Genomic DNA, 20,043 nt, shown 5'->3' with positions numbered 1-20,043 from the left:
GATATGCTAGACTCATGATATGATATGCCATGTTCATGATATGTATGCTAAGTTCATGAGATGATATGCCATGTTTGATGATATGAAAATGACATGTTATACTTTATGTTATGATAAGAACATGTTATGTTTCATAATGCATGTATGAATGACTTATGTAAGAAGAAAAGCCTAAAGAGTTGTTTCCCTTAAGCTGGAACCAAGAGCACTCTTCATGTTATGGAAAAGAGTTGCTTCCCTTAAGTTGGGATCAAGAGCACTCTTCATGCTATGGTAAAGAGATGCTTCCCTTAAGTTGGGATCAAGAGCTCTCTTAATGATATGACAAGAATTATGACATGTATGATATGATGAGATATGATATGCATGATATTTTACTTTGTATGGCTTGTACCAAGGGTGGGCTCCATAAGCGCCCCGGGGTCGACGGACTATGAACGGACCTCGTTAAGGGATGGGCTCCTCAGTACGCCCCTAGGTCGACGGACTATGAACGGACCTAGATCCCTAGTAGGTTCGGGGCTAGCTACCCTGTCCTAGGGATTGCGCGTATTTATGTTTACATGTGGTACAAGCCAGGGCCCTTCTCATGATGATGATATGATATTCAAGTATGTATACTATATGTTTTGAAAGAAGCATGATGCATATGTGCATTCCATGATACATGTTTTAAAAAAATATACATATTGCATCTACATGCACATATTTATGAAATTATGTTTATGAACCCTTATGAACAGGTATGAGTTATGATACATGTTTACATGATATGATAGGCTTCATGATATGTGCTTACAGAATGTGATATGAATCATGATATACACTCACATGATATACTTTGATATGTTATGCTCCTTATGTGATATGATATATTATGTTCTGCTTTCTCTCATGTTATGTTATGAGATGTTATGGTTTTTACATGATAAGATATGTTCTATGTTATGATTCTCCATGTTATGTTATGCTATGCTATGGTTTCTACATGTTATGTTATGTTATGTGTTTTTTCGGATTTATGGGTAGGCAAGGACCTCACTAAGCCTTTGGCTTATAGCTACACGTTTTCCTTGTACTGCAGATAAAGGCAAGGAATGGATTAATTAAGGGGAGTAGCAGGAAAGGTGATGGATGTGTGTGGAAGTGCTCGGTGGATAGATCTACTTAAGTTTTGGAACTTATAATTAGTTAAGCTGTGCATGTGAACTAAGTTGGACCCTATGCTTATGATGATGATTTCAGCTAGTATTTCATACACTTATGATATTTTACTCATGTTAGAATGATGATGATATGATGAAATGTTCAGTATGCTTTGATTCACATGCCATGATAAGTAAACTAAATGCATATGATAAAAGAAAAAAAAAATTAAATAAGTCTTCCGCTGCCATGAATCCATATGCATTAGTAATTGATGTCTATATTTCAGTGACGTCCGTCCCTCCGGGGTGGCCTTAGTGCTACCTGGAAGGGCGGGCGTTACAATTTATGTAGATCATGGCAACTAAAAACATCATAGCTGAACTCAATAAGGGTGAGAAATTATATGGGGATAACTACAAAATATGACACCTCAAGATACAATATGTTCTTGAGGAACAAGAAGTTCTGGAGGCTGTAAACCAAATCATGGAGGAACCGGTTGATGGTTCCACAGCACAACACAGACGTGACCTTGATGCCTATAAGGCATGGAAAAGGAAGGACTCCATTGCTAAGGGTATATTGATTAGTTCAATGGTGGATGACCTGGTATTTGAGTATGAGCCATTACCATCGGCTCATGCTGTCTGGGTAGCCCTTAGAGAGAAGTACAGTGGAGTCAGTCTGAGTAAGCTCCGTCAGCTAACTATCAAGTTTGATAGTTGTAAGAAGCGCTCGAATGTTACCATGGCCCAACATCTCAGGGAGATGGGTAACATGATTCGAGAGCTTAAGACTGCAGGTTATACGTTGACCGATGAACAACAGGTTCAGGCAGTTATCCGTTCCCTTCCTGATTCTTGGGAAACGATGAAACAGAACCTGACCTATAGTGAGAGTATCAAGACTTTCACTGATGTCTCACGCCATGTGGAACTTGAGGCGGAGAGGATTGAATCCACAAGGATTTCGGGTCAAGCTTTTGTAGCTGAAGGTTCTGGTTCCAAGAATAAGAAGAAGTGGTTCAAGAAAGGAAAGGGGAAAGGAAAGGAGGTTAATGCTGTTGCTGCGAAAAACCAAATCAAGAAGAAAGGAAAGAAATATGGACAAAAACCTAAGAGCAGGTTGACTTGCTTCAACTGTGGCAAGAAGAGTCATTTTGCTCGGGATTGTACTGAGGCTAAAAAGGTAAATCCATTTTTGTCTTCTTTCCACGAGCAATATGTTGTAAGTACAATGTTGTTAGCTGATTCGTATCCTTTGTGGATTGTAGATTCAGGAGCAACGAACCACGTAGCTCGTGATCGAGCTACATATGTGGAGTATCGTCGGGTACCAGCTGGCAACAAATGGATATATGTAGGAAACAATGCAAGAATTGAAGTCAAATTAATTGACACTTGCAAGCTCAACCTATGTGGTGGAGGCACCTTGTTTCTACATGATGTCCTGTACGCTCCTGAGATTCGACGGAATCTGGTTTCCGTTATTTGTCTTCTTGATTTAGGTTACAATGTAAATTTTTATAGCCGTTGTGTGGAACTTCGAATTAACTCTGTGTTAATTGGATATGGTTATGTAACAAATGGTTTTATGGTTCTTGATGTAGAACCAAATAATAATAGTTGTTTTTCAAACATTGCTCTTACTAGTAATGCTGATATTAATGATGAAATTTGGCATGCTAGATTGGGACATATAGGACAAGAACGAATGAATAGATTAGCTAAGGAGGGCCTATTAGGCACTCATGCTAAGATTAACTTGTCTGTATGTGAGCATTGTCTTGATGGAAAGACGACTAGGAAACCGTTTGGTAAGGCTATTAGGGCTGAATCACCATTGCAATTAATTCATTCGGATATTTGTGGTCCGATGAATATGAAGGCTAGAAATGGGAGTTCTTATTTCATTACATTTATCGATGACTTCACACGTTTTGGTCATGTGTATTTGATTTCTCACAAATCTGAAGCATTGGATTGCTTTATTCGTTACTTGAACGAAGTTGAGAATCAATTGGAACGTAAGGTTAAAACCTTGCGCACTGACCGTGGAGGAGAATATTTGTCTGATCAGTTCAAGACAATGTGTAATGAGAAAGGGATCATTAGACAGCTAACTATCCCTGAAATTCCACAGCAAAATAGGGTTGCTGAAAGAAGAAATAGGACTCTTCTTGAAATGGTTAGGTCTATGATGGCGCAGGCTAATTTGCCAATCTCCTTTTGGGGAGATGCATTATTAGTTGCGACCTATATACTTAACAAAGTGCCTTCAAAGTCAGTTCCATCTACCCCACATGAACGTTGGACAGGCAGAAAACCGGATTTGAGTAATCTGAGACCTTGGGGGTCAGCTGCCTATGTTCATGATAAAACTCACGAATATGATAATTAGGACACAGAGGTAAGAAGTGTATCTTTATAAGGTACTCTGAGACTTCTAAGGGTTATGCTTTTATTGGTGAGCGGCAAGATGGAACCATCTCTGAGATAGAGTCAAGAGATGCTACTTTTCTAGAAACTGAGTTCCCAACACGAGGTGAAGTTGATAAGACAATTCCTCTATATGAGATAGAGGAGGAGGATAATGTTCCTTTATCAACAAATCAGGAGATGTCTGAATCTAGTCAACCGAGTGGGAGTAATTTGCCACTGAATGAGTCAGTTTCTCAACAGTCTAACCTTCGAAGAAGTAGTCGTCAGATTATTCCTCGGAGAATGTTTGATATTGAGAATGAGGCATTAATGGTTCTCCCAGTTGATAATGAGGAACCTCGAACAGTTGAGGAAGTTTTGAGAAGCTCAGTTAGAAAAGAATGGAAAGTTGCAATGGATGAAGAAATGGAGTCAATGAGAAAGAATCAAGTTTGGGATTTAGTCGATCTTCCTCCGGGCCGAAGGGCTATTGGGAATAAGTGGATTCTCAAAGTAAAGAGGAAAGCAGATGGATCGATTAATCGATACAAAGCTCGATTAGTTGCAAAAGGATATACCCAAATGGAGGGTATTGACTTTGAAGAGACATTCTCTCCAGTTGTGAAGTTTGTGTCAGTACATGTCATCCTAGCTATAGTAGCACAATATGACATGGAATTACATCAGATGGATGTAAAAACGGCTTTCCTTAATGGTAATCTTGACGAAGAAATCTATATGGTACAACCGGAAGGTTATGTTCCTGAAGGCCAAGAGAAAAGAGTATGTAGACTTCGGAAGTCTATATATGGGCTAAAGCAAGTGTCAAGACAATGGAACATAAGATTTAATGAAGTAATATTATCTTATGGTTTCGAAATGATCAATGAGAATCATTGTGTGTACTTAAGAAAGGAAAAAGTAAAACGTAAAAAGGAAAGCTTGTCATTTTATCATTATATGTTGATGATATACTAATAGCTGGAAGTGACATAAAGTGTGTGATAGAAGTCAAAAGTTGGCTTTCATCACAATTTGACATAATAGATATGGGAGAAGCAGAGTACATCTTAGGAGTGAAGATCGTTAGAGACCGATCAAAGAGGCTTTTGGGGTTGTCTCAAGAAGCTTATATCACTAAGATGCTGCAACACTTCAATATGTCAGATTGCAATATTGAACATACGCCTATTGCGAAAGGTACTGTCTTGAGCAAAAGTATGTATCTCAAGACTCCTGAGGAAATAGCCGAAATGAAGAAAAAACATATGCCAATGCTATTGGTAGTTTGATGTACACTATGTTGTGTACTCGTCCCGATATAAGCTATACTGTTGGCTTAGTTAGTCGTTTCCAGTCAAACCCAGGATCGAGACACTGGAAAGCGGTGAAGAGGATATTCAAATATCTTAAAGGAACAACTGATTATTGCCTCTGTTTCCAAGGATCAGATATGAGCCTTAGTGGCTACTCAGATGCAGATTGGGCTAGGGACCTTGATGACAGAAAATCCACATCTGGCTATGTCTTCTTGCTGAATGATGGCATCATCTCATGGAATAGCAAGAAGCAGGCTTGTGTAGCCTTGTCGACAATGGAAGCTGAATATGTGGCTTGTGCAGCGGCTGTGCAAGAGGCTGTCTGGCTAAGAAGGTTCCTGAAACATCTGAGGATTGTTGAGGATAGTGGGAGTCCTGTTACTGTGTACTATGACAGTCAAGCTGCGATAGCTTTTTCCAAGGATCCCAAATACCACAGCAAAGGCAAGCATATAGAAATTAAGTATAATTTTGTAAGGGATATTGTTGACAAGAAAAAGATTATTCTTGAGTACATCCCTACACGAAAAATGCTTGCTGATCCTTTTACTAAGTCATTGACTAAAGAGTCATTTCATGGGCATATGAAGTCTTTAGGACTTCGGAGAATGTAACAATTGTAAAGACATTTTGATAAATGAAAAATTCCATGATCTATTCAGTGTATATGTCTTGGTTACATTCGAATAAAAGTCTCGATAAGCATGTTGGCAGATTGGGATTGATCCACTCACATGGACAATCATCTCTATTTGTTGAGTATGAATAGAGGTAAGACCGTTGCTTATGGGACAGCTTATGTAGCTGTGAATAGAGACATACCCATAAGTTAAGGTCGCCTTGATATTTGTGCCAAGATGAGATCATTTGTGTAATGATTGGAGTAAATACACCCACCATTTACTGAATCTGCTTGAAGCCAGATTAGAATTCATATGTTGAATTCAGGATTAGACATTGGGAATGTCTAGATCGAAATCTGTACGATGTTAAAATTGGGAAAAACATGCGCTCTTTTTGGTAAAGAGAATAACATCGTAGCATGTGATTCATACCACATGTGCTATGGCGACAAGAAGGGTTGTAGGAGAATGAATCCCTGCTTCTCTACTATGTGAGACCCTTGAGATTATAAGTTAATCTCGATTTTACCCTAAGTGACTATTTAGCTGTCTACTTGAAGTTCTGATCAGTGTCTGCTACTTTAGCATGTTTCCTATTGGCTATGGATGATTCGGTCTATGGAGCATAACTAGGAAAGCAACTGATTAGAATGAATGGATTCTAGCTAAAAAGGAAGATTAAGATTGATTTACATCTGTGACGTTTATTCACTGGTACCGGTTACATTTTTAGTTCAGTACATAAAATGTAATTGTGAATAATTTGTTTGATTGGAGGTGTTGAACATGCTCTTGACATATGGTCAATATGAGGGATTAGAGATGTTCATGATGATGTAAATAATTTAATCTGGGGTAAAGGCAAGCCATTTATGTCTATGATTCGTTCTATGGACATTTATGTCTCTGATTTGTTATATGGAGCAGCTAAGTAAGGTGTGACAATCTTCTTAGCAATTGAATGCTCACTGTGCTTGCTGTCGCACGAACCATTTTCCCTAATGTATGGAATGGATGTTCTGATCTGGTCTTCATGACTTGATTTTCATAAAGTCTATGTGACTTATTTGGTCTTTGTGACTAAATTTTGCTCTGGCCTTCGTGACTTGATCCTCATAAAGTCTTCGTGACTTATTTGGTCTTTGTGACTAATTTCGCTCTGGTCTTCGTGACTTGATCACCTTGTAGTCTATGTGACTGACATGGTCTATGTGACCATATGGATTGACTTGGACGAGTGGGAGATGTTGGGCGTTACACTTGGCAGACTAAAGGGTTCGTCCCTTTCGCTGCCGCAAACGGCAGTTTGCTGGAAACGCCAAGGAGACGAAGGGGCGTCCTTTCCCCTTCGTCTTCTTCAGCCTTCTTATAAGAGGCGTCCAAGGCAATCAGAGGTAAGGAGAGGCTGATGCGAAGGTAATCAGCGAGTAGAGGCGTGAGGTGATCAGTGAGCAAAGAGAGAACGTCTAGGGACGGGATTTGGTTTGTGGAAGAGTCCGAGAAGGTTCCGTGTGGTGATCTTCTCGGCGACAGCAGCAGCGACGTCTCCGGCGGTTCATCGACGACTTCATCGATCGACATCTTTGGTTGCGGTTCTTCGGGAGATCCATGTGAGTAGTTACCGCATTATTCAGTTGATTCGTTTTAGTTTTTCATGCTCTCAAAACTACCAACATTTCTAAAGATTCAAATAATTCAGATTTGACTCGACTCTATATATATCATTTCATTTTCATGGATGAGAAACTAGCATAATCAACGATTGAAATATCGTTCTGTGCCGGATGGTACAGACGATTTTTATCGTTCCGCTTGAAGAGCGAAATCAGTACAGTAAGCTCCCTAATTTTGTGTGCGTCAATCATGCATCACGTGTGTAATCACATGATAGAAGCATCCTGGGGGTGTCATCGGATGCCTCCGACGCCGCTGGAGGCATCTCACGAAGCTTCCAATTGCACCTGAAGTGTTTGCAAGTGATGTTGCGGGTGATATCGCTATGAAAAATTAAAATTATGATTTATTTAATTCAAACAATTCCTACGAAATAAGATATTTCAAAAAGACTTTCCTAAATACTAATTAAATTATCCCAATAAAAAATATAAAAAATATATTTAAAATTTTTCAAAAATATTTATTTTATTAATTGATATTCTGAAATTATTTTTACTATTTTAAATTTTATTTAAAAATTTGAATAAATTAAATTTATATTATAATAATTTATTATTATTATTTTTATTATTTTAATGTTTAATTGATATTCTAATTTTTACTATTTTAAATATAAATAAATAAATAATTTATATCATTATTATATATAAAATAAACTCTTTGTATTAATTTATATAATTATGATTATTTGATTTGAGTATTGGAGAACTATAGAGTTTACCTAAATAGAATATTATGAGAAATATGTTTATACGCCACTACTTTTGGTATTATTAAGGTAATATATTATGATTTATCAATTTTAATTTGAGTCTGATCAATTTTCTTTTAAAAAATTATATTTAATTATTTTTTTAATAATATTAAGTTGTTCAATAATGAAAAACTTATATAAAATCAATAAATAATTTATTTTAAATTATACATAATAAATATATTTATCTAATAATTACTATATATAAATATAAAAATAATGAAACTGTATTGACACGACATGATACGATACTAAAACTATATCAGTTCGATCTGTGACCGAAACCTTGACACGGGTTGAGCTTTTAAACATTGATGCCAACAACCTTTATCTTGTCCTTCACACAGACACTACAAGAAATAAAGTCTTTAAAGACACATAAATGCCCTTATAGTATATTTTTAGTGGCACTAAAGCTATGATGACAGTACCGAAAATTGTATTAAAATACAGTGTTGGCTTAGACCCTCTAGTATTCCTGACATTTGTATAATGTCATTATTATAAAATATTTATACTAACTTCAATAGTGTATTAAATATAGGAATATACTGTCAATAGAAAAATATAAAAAATATTTCATGAATATTTATGTATGCCTTATTATTATCGATAAATATAAATGACACCTAAACTAATATAAATGACATCTAAACTAATTTATATTGGCAATTATAAATATTTTAAATTTGTATATAAGGGCAATAAAATGTGTCAATAATGATAATCTATAATGACATTAATAAATATCAATTATAATATTTTATAAATACATTAAATATTATTACTAATGAGAATACAAAATATTCACCACATAATAGAAAAAATTCCACATCATCACAATTCACACACTATACAGAATAAAAAAGTTTTATATTAAAAATATCAATTCATTTACAATATCATCATCACAATTCATCCACTATACTGAATAGAAAAATTTTATAGCCAAAATATCCAATTCATTCATCACATTATCACAATTCATCCCATCATCACAAAAGTACAAATGCAATACTAATGTAAAATTATTGAACCCAAAACTAATTAAATACTAACAAAATATTGAGTTTTAGAACTAACAAAGTCTTATAAAATAAAAATTTAACTAATTTACTATCAAGCATATGTAACCATCATATTATAAGCACAATCCAAGTATTTGTCACCTACAAATACAATCCATAAATTTGTATAAGTAAATTAAATAATGAAAATATAAACCTTATAAAAATAATTTAAAAGATTAAATATCATATCAGAAACGTATCATTCCATATACACTAATAGAAATCTTCACTTATTGACAACTGCAAATATATTTTATATTTATTTAAAATTTTAATGACATAATAAATATAAAAAATTACTAATATTTCACTAAAGATTAAAATCATATCAAATGACAAGGCTAAACTATCATTTCTCCAAGTGTATTCTCATACCTTTATAAAAGATCATAAGGTCTAATTAAATTTTCTTTTGGTTCTAGGACAAGTAGTACATGTACTTCACAGCAATTTGGTCCTAGTTTTTGTCTCCTTACTATGTTATTTGGATCCATGTGGAGGAGCACTCCTTGTGCCACACTTTTTCTCAAATCAATTAAATTTTTGATCAAGATAGAACTTCCAATCTATATGAAAGTGTAAAATATAGCAAAAGTTTTCAATAGGTGTGGAACATATAATAAAATAGAAATTAAAGAAATCTTACCCGTAAGGTTGGACTAGGTATAGAACCATGTGGATTACTACTTGATGAAGTGTGTTGACTATTATTGTAATTTGAAAGAGGATTTGTATTTGATTGATCATAAATCTTTGTTTCTAACATTACAATATGTTGGTCTTACTTTTAAATTTGCTCATTTATCTTTTCTAACTTTGTATTATGTTCCATTACTAGTTGATTGCATGCTACTCCCAATAAATCAGATGGGCTAACACCATCACCAAGAATAGGTACTTGACTAGGTCTATCTGGTCTAAGGATTTGAGCAAATATATTATTCAAACTCACTTGATCATTATAATCTTTAGGAAGCTAAGTTGATTTTCCAGTTCTTTCATTGCAGCCTTTATAGACATGTTAATACATATTTAATAAGGTAAATAATTTGTTTAGTTGATGCATCATATGTTTGCACTCTTGTCTCCCACAAATTAATCCTTCAAATCTTCAATAAGAGGTTGCAAGTAGACGTCGATGTCATTTCCTGGAGCAGATGGGCTGGATATCAATAGTGACAATATAAAGTATAGTTGTTTCATACATATCCATCGGAGAAGATTATATGGCATTAAAATGATCGACCATGTACTATGTGACACAGTTATATTTTTGAATGAATTAAATCCATCTGATGCTAAACAAAGCCTTATCTTCCTAGGATCCTTTGCAAATTCTGAGTATTTATGATCAAATATTTGCCAAGCTGGAGAGTCAGTTGGATGTCGTATGTGTTGGGGTTGGGTCCTAACAGTATGTAACCATCCTTTGTGCGAGATTCAGAATATCATCACATATGGAATGTTGTTTTGGATTATATGAACAAATATTGAAATCTAGGCTTTATTGAAAAATACTATAAAACCTCACGTGCAATTTTTCTCTTTTCACAGGTAAAATCATTTTCAAATGTTTCTCATATGGGCTCACTACATGCTTGTTTGCTCGTTGCAAGGAAAATGCCATTGGGTTAAGGTCGTGTGGAGCATGAGTTGTCTCCCTTCTACATTGTTAAAGAACCTATATACCCATTTAGGGATGATTGTGAAAATTTAGAAAAATTAAGTAGTTATGTACATATACAGCAAGTGTATTCAGCATAAAGATGCATTTAGCAAACACTTAAAAATTAATCTGGCATCATTTGAATTCAATTCAAAACCAAGTATATTGCAACTGATGATATGTTTTTATTGTATTTTACATTTTCTGGTTGCTTAATGATGACGATATTTAATATAGCTGATGTCTAAGACTTTGTTCCTTATATAGTTTAATTCCATTTCTTCAAATTGATTTATTTTTATAGAACATTATTACTTTTTTCAACTTTTCTGATTGTATTATGTTTTTTTACTTTCAGAAAAATGAAGTCAAATTCAAGGATGGACTTTTATTGTATGAACCTCCAGGTTGTGGTAAAACATTAATTGACAAGACACTACATGAGTTAATTTTATTTACATATTGGTTCCATGTTTTTGGGTAAATGCCTCTTGCTTTAGATGTTTTCCAATGAGAGTTTAGTTTTTTTTATTCCTTGATGTCAGAGTCTTGAACTGCTGAACAAATATGTTGGTGAAAGTGAGCTGACAATAAGAGCATTATTTCAAGTTGAGGCGCATTAGTCCTATTGTCAGAACCTCATTCTACATTGGGAGCTCATTATTGAGCTCACCCTTCGACAGTTCTTTAGATCATATTTCAATATGAATAGATGTGAATACTTGAACAATACATGATGCTGATATTAATTTATTTGGTTGTTAATTTAATCAAATGATGAACCAGATACTATCAAATATGAGACGTCCGGCATGGTCCTATGAAAAATTTCCACTAGTCAATAGGATAAATCAGAAAGTGCTCGCGGCGGACATATTTCGTTGAAATGCTAGCATGAATTACAAATTTCATTTATCTGAGAAGAGTTTAATGAAAGATTTTTTGGACTACTTGTAATTTTTGAAAAGCATAACAATTATGTTCCTTTGCTGATTTTCAATTTACATCCGAGAAGTTGACATCCAACTGCTCTAGGAAATGCTCATCATACATAGGTTTCTTGGGGATTACTAGCATGCAAGTGTTGCTTAGATTGATTGCTTTCTATCAAATTTTTGCTGGATTATTTCCATTAATCTTTTGTGGGATCCCCTTTCAAAATCTTAGCCATGTTTTTGCTGACTTTCACTGCCAAGAACATTTTATTACTAGTCCTTGTGATAAAGGCCAGATCATTGCAAGCCAACCAGAGCATTGTTCGAAATGAACCTTTTTTTTATTCTTCATTTATTAGGTAACAAAATTTACTTAATTTGCTCACTATTAACTTAGCAGTTAAGTATAGGATGTAGCATTTTACTCGATATAAGATTCACGAGTGCCAGAAACACATATCACAAGTATGTATATCACATAACAAGAAACAAAAGACTAACAATAGAAAACCGTATCGACATAGTGAGGACTAGCAACTGGAACCTCCTAATGACTTCAACTTGAAATAGGAAATAATCAACGGAGTGAGTTCAAGAATTCAGCGGGTATCAAGCAGACATGCATAGTAAGATATGTAGCAATCACAAGCAATAAATATAATTCATGCATATGATGCAAATAACATGATCACCTCTGACGCCAGTCAGCCACCTCACATGTGATGATGAGATCAAGTGGGTAGGACTATGACAATTGTGCACTCTACCATCACTACTCCTGAGTGATCGAGTTGACAGGATGCTGTCGGAGTACACGTATCCTCCTACCCCAAACATAATGGGGGAGCCTAAGCTCTCATCTCCCCGTGTCATAGTCAAGAGGAGGGATCTCTGCCCGCTACCACGCTGCAGTCACACTACCCATGAGTGGACCAGCAGAGCCCTGACAGAGCAAACTACACACACCCTGCCTGATTTACCACTAACCCATGAGTGGTTGTGTGTGCAGATCATGTAACTGGCGATGTGTTCAACTATAAAGGAGCTGACAATCGCTCAGTATGCAATCATGCAAAATGGTACATATATGACACTAAAGCATGTAACTCTTGAAAATATCAACCTCTATATAATATATACCAAAAAGAAAACCGAGTCTATAACAAAGATCTAGGTATACATGCTAGATAAATAAACTAGATACACATGCCAGATAATAAATCTAGGTACACATGCTAAGTATATCTAGTAGCTAGGCCTATACCTGGTAATGCGTTGTATGTCACTACTTCTATGAACATAAATATACATGGTAAGATCAAGAGGCATAAACATAAATGCATAATAGATAAATAATATGGGTATACTACGGGTATCAAGTAGTGACATACTAAGTAAATATAAACATAACTATTACTACTAATTATAACCTATTACGCATATCAAATAACAATATCAAAAGAGATAAGTAAAAGTTATCCGTCTCAAAACGAAGATCGTATCGAAACAAATACCACGTTGAGGTGCTCGCCTCGAATCAAAGTCCTACAAATCACATAATGTATTTAGCTAATTATATTATCCCTATAATTTTTTAACTATTTTTTATACAACTAAAATGTATTTTAAAAACTGCCCAAGTGACATATTTGTATTCTATCACAATCACCCCATATCCTTTTCACTTGAGATGATATTATACTTGTCAATGTCTTGATCTAGCCTAATCAATTCTTTCCGTTCTCGTTAATACTTCTTTCCTCAGTAATTGCACTCGCCTATAATTTATAATTAGTAGGGAAGAAGCCCTTAGCTATCATTTAGGCTTATGGGTCAACAAGATAAGAGGCTGGCACAGATGCAATCGGGAGAAGGTAAAAATAAAAACAAAAACATAGGTAAGAGAAATCAGAATGTAGGGGAGGGCAGGCATAATAGTTTCTTGATGTTGAAGAGGGAAGTTGAGGTGAGCAGGGTGAGTAAAATTTCGATTAAATTGAACTAATCAAATTAAAAAATTTAATTTGATTATTTTAAAAATTCATATTTTTCTTAAAAAAATAATTATTATTTCAAATAATTTTAATTCAATTTTAATTCAAAACATAATTCAGATAAACTAATAAATTGATATTATCAACTGAATCGAACTGGAGATGTACCACAGTCTAATTAATTAGGTTTTTGGTATAATTAACTGATGTGCTTATAAGTTTAGTTTGTTCGATTTTTATTAAAAAGATCGGCCGGTTCTGTTAATTTGAAAAAACTTCGATTTGTTCGATTTCAATTTAATTGGATTGGTCGGTTTGATTTTGAACCGATTGTTCTACCCTAGAGGCATGCACGCAGTAGGGACAAAGGTAGGACTACATTCACATATTACAACAGCTTGGAGAGGGGCAGCGACATTATGTATTTTAGTGAAAGAGCAAAGAAATGATACGAAGAAAACAAGTTATACGGTAGTATTTAGCGATCAATATTAATATATTATATTCAATTGTTAATTTTAATGATTTAACTAAATTAAAATAATATATCGGTTGATATTTTTAACGATCTACATTATATTCGGTCGCTTAACGACTGAATTAAAATCGATCGTTAAAAGTTAATAACAAAAGTATTAAAGATAATTTCTGTCAACAGTTGAATTTTTCTTGTATTATGATTGAGGGAACCTATTTGTAAATAAAATTTGCTCTACCTCGCATCTTCTATGACCTTGACAACTAATGTTTTACCGGTGGGTCATCCAATAAAATTCCAACAACTAACTCACATATTTTTAAAAGAATATAAGAGAATCACGAAGAGAAAACACAATAAGTTGACTAAATGAATAATTTTCTTCTATACATATGCAAAACAAAAAATACTAAAAATAATATTTGAAAAAAAATTACCTCATAAATTTTAAGGTGTTTTATACGTTGAATTATAAAATTCTCAAATTTTTCTTTCGGTGAAATAGTACCATCAATATCGTCCATGTAATATTTCTATTTGGGAAAATCCTTCTATTCTCTTATAAAAGAAAGTTTAACCTTTTTCAGTCAAGAGGCATTTCAATGGTCTACATTGCAAAATAATGAGTTTGAATGCATTACACTGCAAAGATTAGATATTATATTCATGACAAAATAAGGACTGATTTACAATATTTATCACTATTTTAGCAATTAAATTTAAATGTATTTACTAAATTAATAACCGAATATAATAATAAAATAATATATTGGTATCTAAAATTATCAACCGATTTTATATTTGATCACTAACAATCAAATTAAAATCGGTAATTAAAAATTAATGACAAAAATATTAAAGACAAGCAATTTAGGTTAATGTCTGAATATTCGATCATGACCATTTTTTTTTTACTGTGTGACTAAGGTAACAAAAACACTTAATAAAGTCACACTGCCGGATTAGCTACGACAAGCATGCCTTATTAACTTATCTTAACAGAAAGGTCACACTCACTTTTCTCATATAATGAATAAAATATCACAAATCAGACTGAATAATTGCCATAAATTTTTATTTTCATAGATAACTAATTTATTCACATTTAACTCGTCAAAGAAAATTATACAAGAAGCAAATGTGAGAGTGCTATGAAATAATCTTTTTATTGCTATTGCTAGCACACCTTCTTTAACATATTCAATGAGAAATTGAAGATCTTGGCATTAGAGAATAAAAGGAACAAAACTCTCTTTGAAATACATGAAAAGCACAAGTGAGGGAATCTTTATGTGAATAAAATTTATTCCAGTTGCATTTGCTACTGCCATGTCAATTAATGTTAAGTGTTTTCTAAAAAAATGCATTTTAATGTTACACTGTCACAAAAGAATAAGTTTTTTAAAATTAACGACCGAATTAAAATTCATTACTAAATTAGTGACTAAATATATTGCCGGATTAGCTATGACAAGCATGCCTTATTAACTTATTTTAACAGAAAGGTCACACTCACTTTTCTCATATAATGAATAAAATATCACAAGAATAATTGTCATAAGTTTCTATTTTCATAGACAACTAATTTATTCATATTTAACTCATCAAAGAAAATTATACAAGAAGAAAATGTGAGAGTACTACAAAATAATCTTTTTATTGCTATTGCTAGCACACCTTCTTTAACATATTCATTGAGAAATTGAAGATCCTGGCATTAAAGAATAAAAGGAACAAAATTCTCTTTGAAATACATGAAAAACACAAGTGAGGGAACCTTTATATGAATAAAATTTACTCCAGTTGCATTTGCTACTGCCATGTCAATTAATGTTAAGTATTTCTAAAAAAATGCATTTAATGTTACACTGTCACAAAAGAATAAGTTTTTTAAAATTAACGACCGAATTAAAATTCATCACTAAATTAGTGACTAAATATATTGCCAGATTAGCAACGACAAGCATGCCTTATTAACTTATTTTAACAGAAATGTCACACTCACTTTTCTCATATAATGAATAAAATATCACAGAATAATTGTCATAAGTTTCTATTTTCATAGATAACTAATTTATTCATATTTAACTCATCAAAGAAAATTATACAAGAAGAAAAGGTGGGAGTGCTACGAAATAATCTTTTTATTGCTATTGCTAGCACACCTTCATATTCATTGAGAAATTGAAGATCCTAGCATTAAAGAATAAAAGGAACAAAATTCTCTTTGAAATACATGAAAAGCACAAGTGAGGGAACCTTTATATGAATGAAATTTGCTCCCGTTGCATTTGCTACTGCCATGTCAATTAATGTTAAGTATTTCTAAAAAAAATGCATTTTAATGTTACACTGTCACAAAAGAATAAGTTTTTTAAAATTAACGACCGAATTAAAATTCATCACTAAATTAGTGACTAAATATAATATTGATTGTTAATATTTTTAGCGATCAAATTAAAATAATATATCGGTCATATTATATTCGATTACTAATGTATTAAAATCGGTTGCTAAAATTAATGACAAAAACATTAAATTAAGATTTTTGTTGTTAGTTAATGAATATTTGATCACAAAATGACTATTTTATTGTAGTGTGAAATAATAGTTTTCTTCTGTAAATATGCAAAACAAAAATTAATATAATAAATTTAAGTTGTTTTATATGTTAATTATAACATAAGATTAGATATTTTTTTAAAAAAAATTTGGCAGAATGTTCAAATTAAATTTACTAATCTCATATTTAAAAAATGCTAGACAATTCAAATAATTATTAAGTTATGAGAAAAATAAATCAAGTAATTTAAAGAAATGACAACATAAAAAATAAGAGTATTAAATATCTAGCTGTTATTTAAATATCATCATCATTGAGCAATGTTATTCACATTAAACAAAACTAAAACAACCTAAAATAGAAGAAACAAATGATCTCTTTTAAAAAACTTAGTTTTGAATTGAATTCCAATGCCAGATCAGGGGCTAATTGTTTTATTTATTTTGGTAATTCTATCATTGTTTGGTATATACATTGCTATATTTATACATGACTATTTAATTTTTATTCATTTGTTTTTACATTGTGTTTTAGTTAAGTACCCCTAATAGGGGTGAGCAAAAGTTAATTTAAATGAATTAATCGACTGAATAATTCGAAATTAAAAATTCGGTTCAATTAATTTAGAAATTTATTTATTTTCTTAAAATATTGATTATTTCAATCAATTCAATCTTGATTTTAGAAATTTAAATTTGGTTAAATTTATTAAATTGAATTTAGTTATATCTAAATTAGAACTGGGAATTTAAAATCTCTAATTCCTTAATTCATGACTTTCCTCTCCTTTGAGTCCCGATTTAATTAAAAGTTTTGTTATTTAGGTTTTTGATTAATTTAATCATGCTTTATCAGTTTGATTTATTCAATTTTATACGAAAATTTGATCGGTTTAGCAAGAAAAAAAATGGATTTATTCGATTTCAATTTAAATGGTAAGATGATTTGGTTATTTACCGATTGCTGACCTCCAACCCCTAGGTGGGCATATAAGTTCTTCAACAACTTGGATGGGAGACAATTGGTGAGCCACACAACCTTGGATCCAGTGACATTTCTCTTGCAAGCGCGCAAATAAGTATCCATCATTTTTTATGTGTGACGGTCGTTGGTATGCTAATTTTTCATCCATGAAAATGAAATGTACAGGGTCATCTCTAGAAAATTAGAGGCTCTGATTTCTAGATGAAAGTCCTATATAATATTTTTTATTAAATATAAAAATATTACATATGAGCCGATAATTAAATGCACATGATTATCACCAATATTCAATATGCTAAATTCATTAAATTATAAAAAGTGACATATATAAACTAAATCTAATAACAAAATGTTTATACTCTTCGTGTTTTTTGTCGTACAAAATTGTCAACTAAATCTTCATAATCAAGCTTAGCTACCATCTTTTTTTTAAATAGACAATATGGTCAAACCATTCAATCTATCCTATGTCATAGTTGATCGAAGATAGTTCTTTATCAACTTAAACTTTGAGAAACTTCTTTCAGCGGAAGTTACCGTAATCGGTATGATTAATAATATTTTATAAGTTATCCATGCATTATGAAACTCATGATGCAAATTTTTGACATACTCCAAGACTTCAAGTGATTTGGTAATCCAATTTGGCAATGCTTTTCTGAGTAATTGTAATTTAGAAAATAATTCAAGCGCATTAATATCATAATCATCCTCATGTTTCAAAAAAACATCCAGTGCAACACATGAATTGTTCAAACTTTCATCATCTGCGTCTTTCAACTTGCTCAAGTTAAATAAAAATTTAAAAGTCTTTTTATATTTCCGAAACTATTCAAATATTGTCTTGAGTGAAGAAAGAGCATTATTAACTATCTGCAAAAAATAATTTACTCGAAAGTATTCTTCAGCTCCTTCTATTGGTTCATCTCGAAAATTTTCATCAAAGAATCTTTTTCTACGACGAATACGACTTTCATGAAATATGGGCTCAACCTCCATTCCTAAAGCAATCTTTTCAGCTTCAGTCTTTGCGGCTTCAAAACTAGTATTTCTGTATTCTTCCAAAAAGATAATCAAACCTTTTAAGAGACTAATATCATCATCAATAGCAATATCTTTTCTTTGAATCTTGCTGACTTTATTTACTTTCTGCAATACTTCAAACCATATTACCATGGTCATAAAAAATTCAAAACTTTAAAGTTCATAATTTGCTAAAGACTTTGCATCACTCACTGTTGTTGCATCACCACTATATTCTACTAGATGCAATAGTGCATCTCTTATCTGAGGAACTTGAAATGTTATAGCTTTTACGCTATCAAGATGACTTTCCCAATGTGTATCTAACCATGATTTTAATGTAAGTTCTTCTCTATTGTGACCTTTTACCAAAGATTTAAGGACCTCCCATCGTTTTGTTGAACCAGAGAACAATTTATAAATTCTTTGTATCACTCCAAAAAATGATTTAGCTTAAACACAACTCATAGCCATATCACAAAGGGCAAGATTAAGAGAATGACAACCACATGGAGTGTAAAATGCCCTAGGATATTCTTTAAGTATTCTATTGCTTACTCCTTTATATTATTCTTTCATATTTGAATCATTATCATAACTCTGCCCTCTCACGTCATTGAAATCAAGTTTCAATATTTCCAAAACATATTTAAGCTCATTGTATAGTGCATCCCCTGATGTTTCAACAACTTTCAAAAATTGAATAAAGAACTCCTCCACTGTTATGAGAGTCTTCGAAATATCAACACATCTCAATATAAGGGGCATTTGTTCTTCATGACTAATATCTGGAGTGCAATCAAGAATTATAGAAAAATATTTTGATGCTTTAATGATTTCAAGGATCTTATTCTTAATCTCGCATGACAACAAATGTATTAATTCATTTTGAATATTATGGCCAAGATAATGGACATGATGGTCTCCTTTCTTCGTATGCGTCGAAGATGCTCTTCCATGATTGGATCATAATCAACAATCATACAAATCATACTTAGAAAATTTTCATTATTAGGGTCATCAAGTTTTTCATTACTTCCACGAAATGCCAAATTACTGTTTTTATAACACTAATAATTCTCTTCAAAACATCTCTCCAAAATCTTTTTTCTTCTCAATGACTTTTTGATTAGAAGAATCAATTGTTAATTTTTTTCTCAACCTTGTTTCTGCCTCCATCCAGTTTGTTAAGCTATTTATATGATCAGTGCTTCTTTCATGCACACTAAGTCTCGCATTAATATTTTTTCAATCACCATAACCAATAGTTGTTGTCAAAGGACTTGATATAACTTTATCTCTTTTGAATAATACACAACAAAAGCAAAATACTTTATCCTTCTTCCGAGAGTACACTAGCCATGATCTATTAAGTTTTTCTCCATTCA

General features: G+C 32.6%; 1 long non-coding RNA gene across 1 annotated transcript; it reads left to right on the top strand.

Moving 5' to 3' along the window:
• Window positions 1-1,102: 1,102 nt before the first annotated feature.
• LOC122014539 lies at window positions 1,103-11,400 on the top strand. Its single transcript, XR_006120702.1, has 3 exons — window positions 1,103-1,127; window positions 11,037-11,088; window positions 11,224-11,400. It is a non-coding gene; the product is annotated as an uncharacterized LOC122014539 (long non-coding RNA).
• The last annotated feature ends 8,643 nt before the right edge of the window (window positions 11,401-20,043 follow it).

This window comes from Zingiber officinale, chromosome 8B, assembly GCF_018446385.1.
Source record: "Zingiber officinale cultivar Zhangliang chromosome 8B, Zo_v1.1, whole genome shotgun sequence".
Taxonomy (NCBI): domain Eukaryota; kingdom Viridiplantae; phylum Streptophyta; class Magnoliopsida; order Zingiberales; family Zingiberaceae; genus Zingiber; species Zingiber officinale.
The sequence above is the reverse complement of the archived record's forward strand: the minus strand, read 5'-3'. Positions and strand labels throughout refer to the sequence as shown.